The sequence below is a fragment of the Nicotiana sylvestris genome, chromosome 7 (assembly GCF_000393655.2).
Source record: "Nicotiana sylvestris chromosome 7, ASM39365v2, whole genome shotgun sequence".
Lineage (NCBI taxonomy): Eukaryota > Viridiplantae > Streptophyta > Magnoliopsida > Solanales > Solanaceae > Nicotiana > Nicotiana sylvestris.
Genome location: NC_091063.1, coordinates 129,956,476 through 129,966,566, shown reverse-complemented (window position 1 = coordinate 129,966,566; position 10,091 = coordinate 129,956,476). Strand labels below are relative to the sequence as shown.

The 10,091-nt window shown below is 36.3% G+C and overlaps 1 long non-coding RNA gene across 3 annotated transcripts; it reads right to left on the bottom strand.

Moving 5' to 3' along the window:
* Window positions 1-2,758: 2,758 nt before the first annotated feature.
* Window positions 2,759-9,764, bottom strand: LOC138874196 (uncharacterized). 3 transcript variants are annotated; one of them, XR_011401239.1, is made up of 5 exons: window positions 9,425-9,764; window positions 9,264-9,338; window positions 6,342-6,455; window positions 4,066-4,133; window positions 2,759-3,050 (listed from the first exon to the last, which is right to left on the bottom strand). It is a non-coding gene; the product is annotated as an uncharacterized lncRNA (long non-coding RNA). The 3 variants fall into 3 exon arrangements; XR_011401238.1 differs by having other exon boundaries at window positions 9,264-9,334; XR_011401237.1 differs by lacking the exons at window positions 9,264-9,338; window positions 9,425-9,764 and having other exon boundaries at window positions 6,342-6,627.
* Between the last annotated feature and the right edge of the window lie 327 nt (window positions 9,765-10,091).

Here is a 10,091-nt window from a genome sequence, read left to right as displayed (position 1 = left end):
GCGTTCGCAGCCTGGAGCTTCTCCATATCTTTTTTCTCCATGGTTTAGTTACTGTATTAAACTATGTAGTTTTTCTCTCAGTATTCCGGATTGTTTATATGCTCATGACTAGTGACACCCTGGTATCGGGCTGTGTTGGGTTGTATTCCGCACATTATGCTATTATCTGCTTAAACTTTGGATTATTTTATCATGCTTTAGACTGTTTCTTATTGTTTAACTATTAAATATTAAAATGAGAAGTGTCGGCTAGCTTTGTCTTCACGAAAGGCACCATCACGACCGGGTTCGGGTTTAAGGTCGTGACAGGATTCAAGGGGCCTGGAACAACGCCGTTTAGTATGGGATAGGGCTGGACCGGGTAATTGGGTATTGGGCTGGATTGGGGCGGATTTTGGACGGGATTTAGCTGAAAAATTTGGACACACACCCCCTTCTATCCAATTTCCCTTTCTTTTTTGTTTTTCTCTTTTTCTTTAATTAAAAACCTAAATTAATCTAAATTTTAAAACTAACCAATTTCCTAAAATTTATAAAATTCCTAAATCCTAAATCAATAATCTAGCAATTAAAAGGTAAAAATATAAAATGGGTCATTCTTGTAATTTTCACTTTTAAATGAAATAAATAATTAACTACTTAATCCTAAAAATATAAAAATAAAACCTAAATGCATGCATGGTATTTTTGGCATTTTCATAATTTTTGATGGAAATTAAACGTGTACAAAAATGCAAGCAATTAATAAAACCCTACAAAAATCCTATAAATTGACAAATAATTAGAAAAAAATCTATTTTCTTGAATTTTTATAGGAGTAATTCATATAGGGCAAAAAACACATGTTCACAAATACTCTTTGCGAATGCGGCCACAATCTCGCCTTCACGAAGTACAAGCGTCCTCCACCTGACAAATCCTTCTTCGCGAACACAACAGGGGCCTCTCGAACACAAAGGCAACGACCAGCCTTTATCGTGAACGTGGAGGCTAAAGAACTAGCCTGCGGTCTACCCTACGCAAACGCGATAGCCAAATCTCTAGAATATTCCTCTTCATTGTGAACGTGAGCCTCCTCCAGCGAATGTAGTGAACACCAAACATTAAAAAAACCAGTCATTCGAGCTTAGATCAAAATGTTCCCAAATCACCCTAAAACCTATCCAAGCCCTTCGGATCCCGTCCAATCATCCTAACAAGTCCATATACCTTTGAACTTGTCAAAGTCTCAAAACATAAATAACAATATCAAAACCAAGAGAGCATCAATAAAAAATCTTCAAACTTTTATAAGTTCAAAATTCCAACTTTCGACTAGAAGCGTTGGATCAATCTCGAACACCCGCGACATGAACAAAACATATGTACAAGTCCAACCTATTGGAATCTTCAAATTACTAATCTGGAGTCGTTTACATAAAAGCCAAACCTGAGTCAATTCCTCCAACTTTAAGCTTCCATATTGAGAATTACTCTCCCAAATCACTCCCGAACCTCTCGAAAATCAAAATCAACTATGCTCGGAAGTCATAATACATCATATGAAACTATTCAAGATCTCAAATAACATATCGAAATGCCAGATCTCAAAATGAGTCGGATCGTTACAAAGATGTATATTTGTTGGTTATATCTAATATCACAAAATGCTTTGATCACATAACCAAAGAAAGTATGTATATGGTACGGTTACTTGATCAACTCGATTTTCATAGCCCAACCAAGAAAACTTTGACGGGAGCAGGTAAAACCAGTTTCGTTTTAGTTTTTCTGCATGGATGATCAGAACTATCCATGAACTTGCCTATTAACTTCTCCAAACTGATTGATTGCTCTTTAAATGCAGTCAAAGTTGTGACTAAACAAGATGTGATGCAAATTAAATCAATGTCTCTTCATGCTCAAATAGTTTGAATGAAGATTGAGTTGTAAGATTTTAAAATTTTAATTAAACAAGACGTGTCGTGTGAGAATGCACGCGTAACCTATAGATTTTTTATCAAAGGAAAGACCAGAAGAAAAAACATAGTATAAAATAGACACACTCGAATGCCATCTTGACTATATTTGCCTAGGCCATTGAACATATTCTATACAAATCGAGTAGGGAAAATAACGATGGCAAGTCAATTATTTCTAGAAATTGCAAAACATCAAGAATCTTTTGGATTCAAATCACTAACGTGCTTCCAAAACTTACGCTTGTAGTATAGCAAATTAATTATCCTTCTTCTTAAACTCAGATTTCTAATCAAAAGACACTTTGTACAGCTCATTAATCTAGGGTCAACTGGCATATCTTGTCAACCACTCTACTCATATTGACTAGTTGATCAAGGAAAAAACAATTATTTCTAAAGACAAGTTTCAAACATAATTTTATATAACTGACCACGACAATTGACATTATAGATAAGATTGTTTGATATATCGGAAAGATAAAGCGAAACGATACTTCGGTATAAAGTTAACATTATAGTAAATTATGAATAACATTTAAATTTTTACATAGGTTGATGCGTTTTTTTTAAATATTAGTAGAGGATATATGGGCTTTGCCACGACGTTTTATTTGATTTGCAAGCGAATCATTTTTTTTCTCCCTAACATTACCATTAGGTTTTAATCTCTCACATTTTAAAGAACCTTGATGTAATTGTCACGACCCAATCCCCGAACCCGATCGTGATGGCGCCTCTCGTGAAGACAAGGCCAGCCAGACCAAAACGGAATACTTCTTTTAAATAGTTAATCATCATAGCAGTAATAACATATAACATAATACTCATAAATTGCGGAATTTAACGAAAATAACAGCAGGAACCATCCCGACACATCCCAAACCGGGGTGTCACAAGTCATGAGCTACTACAAAATCTGCTATAGGTCTACAAAGTACGGAATCCGATACAACAGTCTGAAGAAAACATAAATGATAGAGGATAAGAGAGACAAGGGGCTGCGGACGTCAACAGCTACCTCGTAACTCCAAATCACTGCCTAGCCTGGAAAGAATCAGCGCTCATGTGCGGACTCTGCTATGCCTGAATCTGCACACACGGTGCAGGGAGTAATGTGAGTACTCGACTCAGTGAGTAATAATTACAAATAATGGTTGAAAGTATGAAAACACGTAAAGGCACAAAGCAATTTCATATCAAGCAGTAAAATCACTTAAAGCAGTAAATCAGTGAAGAAATCAAATGATATTCCTTTTTAAAACAAGTAAAACAGGTAATTTCACAGGTAATTAATAAGGAGAAATCTGCCCCTCGGGCACAGTCTCAATCGCTCAGCATAGTATCAGCCCCTCGGGCTCACTCTCAGTACAGTATCAGCTCCTCGGGCTACCTCACAATCACTCAGCATAATGGCCAGCCATTGTTACCTGAACAACTTTCATCAAACAATGTCATTGTTACCACTGTTTCAAATCACATGGGTACCCACGCTCACTGTGGGTGTGCAGACTCCGGAGGGGCCCCTTACGGCCCAAGAGCTATATCAAGCCACCTCGTGGCATCATCACTCAGCATATCCTCACATCACTCAAGCCACCGCATGGCATAAATAGTATCTCAGGCCCTCGGCCTCATATCACTCAGCATATCCTCACATATGGCCCTCGGCCTCACTCAGTCCAGAAATCATCATAAGCCCCTTGGGCATTAGTAAAACAGTAGTTCTCAGCCCAAAACATGATGTAAAAATATCATTTAAGTTTCAAATCTGAGTAAAAGTGGCTGAGTTTGTAAAACAGTAGATATCAACAGGACTGAGTTCAAATAATAAGTCAAGCAGTAAGGAAACAGTGATAAAAATCCCCGAAGGGTTCAAATAGTTGGCACAAAGCCCAAATATGGCAATCAGCCCAAATCATGATGGTAACAAATGAATTTCAGTCAAATATTCGGTAAAATAATCAATCGGGATGGACCAAGTCACAATCCCCAGTAGTGAAAACCCCACGCTCATCATCCAGCGGGTATCTTGCCTCAATATAGCACTACGATGTGCAATCTGGGGTTTCAAACCCTCAGGACATCATTTACAACCATTACTCACCTCGAACTGGATAATTCTCTAGCTCGCGACGCCTTTGCCCCTCGAATTGGCCTCCACACGTGTCGAATCTATCCAAAATCAGAACAAATACGTCACAATATGCTAAGGGAACAAAGCCCAAGAAAAAACATTCGAAAAATATCAAAAATCTCGAAATTAACAAAACCCGAGCCCCGGGCCCAAGTCTCGGAACAAGTCTAACCATACCAAAATTATCCAATTCCGATACCATTTGGTCCTTCAAATCATCATCTTACATTTTTGAAAGGTTCCACAATTTTCTTCCCAAATTCCATCTCAAATAACGAATTAAATGATGAATTCAGTGATAAATTCATGTACTCTAACCAAATCTGAGTTAGAATCACTTACCCCGACCAATTTCTTGAAAAACCTTCGAAAAATCGCAAAAATCCGAGCTCTCTAGGTCAAAATATCAAATAAAACCCCAAACCTCGTATTTATAGAGTACCCCACGGATTCCAACACTACTGACCGCACAAAAATGACCGCGGTCCGCGCAAAATCAGCGGGCTCCGCGCAAAAACGACCGCGGCCCCGCAGGTCTTGCTCTGCAGAGACAGGCTTTAGTATTTTGACCATAACTTTCGCTACAGATGTCCAAATTGCGATATCTTTACTTTTCTGGAAGCTAGACACGAAGGGCTACAACTTTTGTTTTTAAATCACCTCAAAATTCCTTGTAGATCAAAAGATATGAGCTTCCGAAATAGGACCAGCAACCTGCAGTCTTCACGACCGCGGCCACTTTGACGCGGCCAGCACTAGGCCAGCGCGCCCAGCGCGAAAAGGAGTACCGTCCGCGCCAAAACTGCTGCTCCCTCCATTTTTCTAAGTTCCGGGGTGTCCGTACTCGCTCAAAACTCACCTGAAACACACCCGAGGCCCCCGGGACCTCAACCAAAAGCACCAACGCATCCTAAACAGTATTCAACCTCGTTCCAATCATCAAAACACCTCGACTAACACCAAAATCATCAAATCACATCAAATTCAAGCCTATGAATCTCAAGAACTTCCAAATTCCATTTTGATCAAAAACTCAACCAAACCACGTCCGAATGACCTCAAATTTTGCAGACAAGTCCAAAATGACATAACGAAGCTACAGAAACTCTCGGAATTCAATTCCGACCCTCGGATCAAAATCTCACCTATCAACCGGAATTCGCCAAAATACTAACTTCGCCAATTCAAGCCTAATTCTACACCGTACCTCCAAAACCACTTTCGATCACTCTCCTAAGTCACAAATCACCTCCCGAAGCTAACCGAACTATCAGAACTCACTTCCGAGCGTTCTAACACATAAGTCAACATCCGATTGACTTTTCCAACTTAAGCCTTCTTAAAAGAGACTAAGTGTCTCATTTCTTACCAAATCCTCTCCGAACTCGAACTAATCTCTCGATCCCATAAAACACGGATAACGAAGCGTAAAGAAGCTAAAATGGGGGAAATGGAACGGTAACTCATGAGATGACTGGTCGGGTCGTCACAGTAATTTAAGACCTTAATATTTCTCCTGCTTTGGTATTATATCACATAACCAGAAGTATTTTGTATTGTAAATCATTGTTCGCATTCTAATCTATTAGTATGGACTATGGAGTGTTAAATCAGAATTTAATGAGCAGTTTTAGTGAATCCCCCTTTCGTGTATTATTTACGAAAAATAGCTAGGGATCCTACAAGTGCAAAATTTTCTTGAAGTAAACCTAGTGATTTCTTCATATCTGGTTAAGTTTTGATTGCCCGTGATAGACTGATAGTAGGTATATGTGCAGGTAGAAGATAGCTTGTACTCACTTAAATAGTTAAGGACCTCACATGTTGGTTCGAATACCACAATTATAAAAACGAAAAACCTTTTTTGGAAGTACTTCACCCTTGATCGAGCACAAGCTTTAGCAAGGCAGCAAATGTTCGTCTCTTCTACAAATTTGTTGACCAAAACCAAATTAAAGTACATAAAGGATGGTGACATACACATGAAAATAGACAGATATCTCATATTCATGAGCTAAAATGGAACAACAAGAAAGTACCCCTCATAGTAGATAACAGAGTGGAATATTACAAAATCATGCAGCTGATGGTGGCCTATCCTTACACGCGAGCATGAGCAATATAATTGTGATAGTGGCCAGTGTTAGTGGCCAGTGTGATGGATTATTATATGCAGCGGAAGCAATCCCAGTATCAAAATCACATGTAATTTAGACAACTAGCATAAACGGGATTTCATGGGTTACCTCTTGAAGCGTGAACATATCTCTTCTACCACGTGAGCCTTCAGTTCCATAACTTCTCAATGGAATCTTCATCACCCGCACAATCGTGATCCTCGAACGTTCCACGGTCTTCTACTGTGTTACCCAAATAATACCCGAAAATAGCAATTTCGTGTGGGCGAAATTTCTAGGAAAACTTGGCTGAAAATTTCAGCCACCATCTACTCATCCCTCTAGGTGGAAAACCTTATGTATTTATAGCACAAGTTTTAAGGGTTAAGACCCTTTTCCAAAACCTGTTGGGTTTTCTTTTTCACCAGAAAAATGATTTCTTTATTTCCTATTATTTAGGCACAGTAGGGACCACAGAATTTAATTAACAAGGCTTCAATTATGGAATTAATTTCTAATTTTCGAAATTAATATCTACCATAATTAATTACGAATTATTCCACTAAAAATCCGTAATTGCACTCCTTATCCAATTTCGAAATTCATCCATTAAATCTTATTTAACTCCCCATATTAAGATTCAGATACTAATCAAGTAAATTAAATTACTGACGATTTAATTTATTGATTATTTCCTTTAGACTTTCGCTTAACTTATTTCATGTGTCGGATACAAAATCCACCGGCCGGGTTTGCACATGCAAACTTATAAGCTTTCATAAAAGTATATCATCAATCTCTAAACCGAGACATGGATTCCATCAACTAACTATTACTTCGCCAATGTATATTATTATTATCCAATTTACCAGGCATATTGACCCACGAAAGAATCTCGCCTTTTAATAAATCAAAACAATAATAATATACACAGCTAATAATAATTATATCAAGATTAAGAGTATAAGTACATTTAATGGCTAGAGAGTTTATTTTATTAAGTCAGTATAAAATACTTATCTCTACCTGGTCCGTTCAATACATACAAAATGTACTAGCACAAGAAGTTGGAATTAAACCATTCCCATAATCAAGATTAATTATATTTAATCTTGTGCTACAATCATTCCTGATGGTTTGTCCAATTCCATCATTAGATTGTGAACTCAAACTTTATACTTATAAGAACCGATGATTTAATCTTCCGTGTATAAGCTAAACTCTATACACTAAATCATCTACTATATAAGCAAAGGACACAGACTATTATATGATCTATTTAAAACTTTATTAAAACTGAATAAACAATTATTTCATAATAAATACTATATCTAAACCAAACTCATGGTTAATAGTATATATCCCAACAATTTCCCACTTAGATTTTTAACCATGATAATTATTAAAATATACTATATCCAAATGCATGGTTAATAGTATATGCCCCAACACAGTGGCCAGTCGGAGAGGAGGATATATATAGATCAAATCAAGACAAAAAGATATTGCTTTCCTTCTTGGTGAAAACTTAATTGCCATTCTTGAAGCTGAAGATATTATACGTATATTTTTTGGTGAATAAGATAATAATAGATATAATACATCCAAATCTCTGCTACTCTCCAACTACCTATTAGTCTCATTTCACTTTCTTTGAGCTAGTGGATAAGTGGAACACACACACAATAAAAATTTGAAATGCAAAAGAAAAATAAAAAGATAAATGGAGTATGGTATGTTAACCTTAAATATAGAGAAATATACATTTGAAACATAATTGCGCTCTTGGTCATGCAACTCAGATTCATGTGAATATGAAACCAGATTTAAGCCGTATAAAACCTTTACCATACAATTTTATTTTATTTTTAAATTTTTGGGTCCTGTAATGGGAACTGATTCCACCAAGCACTTGTCCTCTTTGGCTTCCTCCAATATCTGTCCACTAGTGTTTATTTTCTTTCCTTCTATGTTTCTTATTTTTGGTTATTTATACATATATTTTCTTAGCCAACCCATTTGAATATGTTTATTGTTTGGTTGTTGTATACACTTATATTTAGTCCATTGCATCGATCTGGCTGATGCAGATTTGTGTAGCTCCCAATCACTAGGTGGTCCTATATTTTATTCTGTAGATCCATTTTCTTGTGTTAATTATTTAGAAGCCCAAGAATTGATAGATTGCATTTTCTTCTAGAGTGACAAAGAAAGCACGAAGACGAAGAATGGTGTCAGACACATAGTCCGCATTTTAATTAAAGTAGCACTAATAAGGAGAGGGAGGGGATTAGCGAGAAGTCAAATTGAAGCAAAATCTAAAGCATTACTTTCTTATATTATCACATAAGGGAAATGATGATTCTCCTTTCTAGTCTATCATATATCTTTCAACCATAGATTTTTCAACAAACTGATTATAATTTAGGCCACTCGATATCTCCAATGTTTATCTTTTCTTTGACATTAATATTTGGATCTTCAATCGCCACCGACTTATGTTTTTCAGGAGTATTATTCTCTCTCTTGTTTATTCAAAAAGGTTTGACATATTTCTATATTAGAAAACTAATAATTTTAAACTTCTATTTATCCTTATAATAATATGCTCATATAAATGTCATAACATGTTTAAGAGCATAAATTCTAACAATATTTATAATATGTGTCGAATTATGTTATTCTTTCTTAAACTATGAGAGTATTTGGATTGGCTTTGAAATCAGCTTTTAAACTCTTTCTATCTTTTTTCAGTATTTGACAAAGTTAAAAAGTACTTAAAATAAGATAAAAACTGCTTAAAAAAAGTCAAAAGTAATAAACTGAGTAACTCTAACTTGTTGCCTTTTGGCTTAAAAGTTATTTATGCTGAAAAGCCAATCCAAACGGGCTCTATATATCCGGTCAAACACTATCCTACAAAATAAAATACAAAAGTATGAAATAAGCTTAAGCGATTGAATTTGATCTCAATAAGGAGAATATATATATAACAAATGTCACCATAATACCTTTTTGTTCAAATCAGAAATGTCTATCAAATTAACTTACCTTTCAATTCAATGGAAAGCGGTCTTTTGGTGCTCGCGGAAGATGAGCGGCAGGAAATGACCGAAATATATCTGTCTACAAGCGGAAGGCATTAACGAATATATTCAAGTAAAACAACTATCAAATGCGAATTGATATCGAAATGGAGTTTTCTTACTTACGGAGGCGCTTTTATTATCAAATGAGGTCCGATCAGAACTTGAAGAACGAACATATACTGATAATAAGGTTGAGTGGTCATGATGGGGAAGACAGGCACATGAAGAACTAACTCACTTACCACAACTGAAACACATTATTTTTTCCACTATGCTAGGAAGTACTTTAATGGTACTATGAATTATGATGTCAGATGAAAGCCATAAAACTTTTCGAACTGATCACTGACAATTCTTGTGCATGAGTTAGTAATGCACGTGCCCTGCTTCTCCATCTTGATCTCCACTCACCTTTTTCATAGACTACATTTTTTTAGCAGTTCACATATAGGGAGAATTCTGAAAGACAGGAGATGATCGAGGGATAGTTTGTTTTGAAACTGAGATGCAGGTTTTGCTTTAGCTAAGCTCACATTTATAACCAAAGAAAAGAAAACAGTGGTGGACTGAAGGTTTTGTTTGGTGTAGGTGTAAAAGAGCAACCAAGAAGATTAGTTGAAAGTGGGACCTGTTAAGATAATTGGAAAACAAGAAAGTTGTCTGTCTAAACATAGGACCACATTCCCCAGTCATTATGGCACATGTTGTACAACAATAACATTTCACTCTTTCACTATGAGTCTATGATATATACTGTAGCAGCTAGCCTATGTTTTTAGCACCTGAAAAT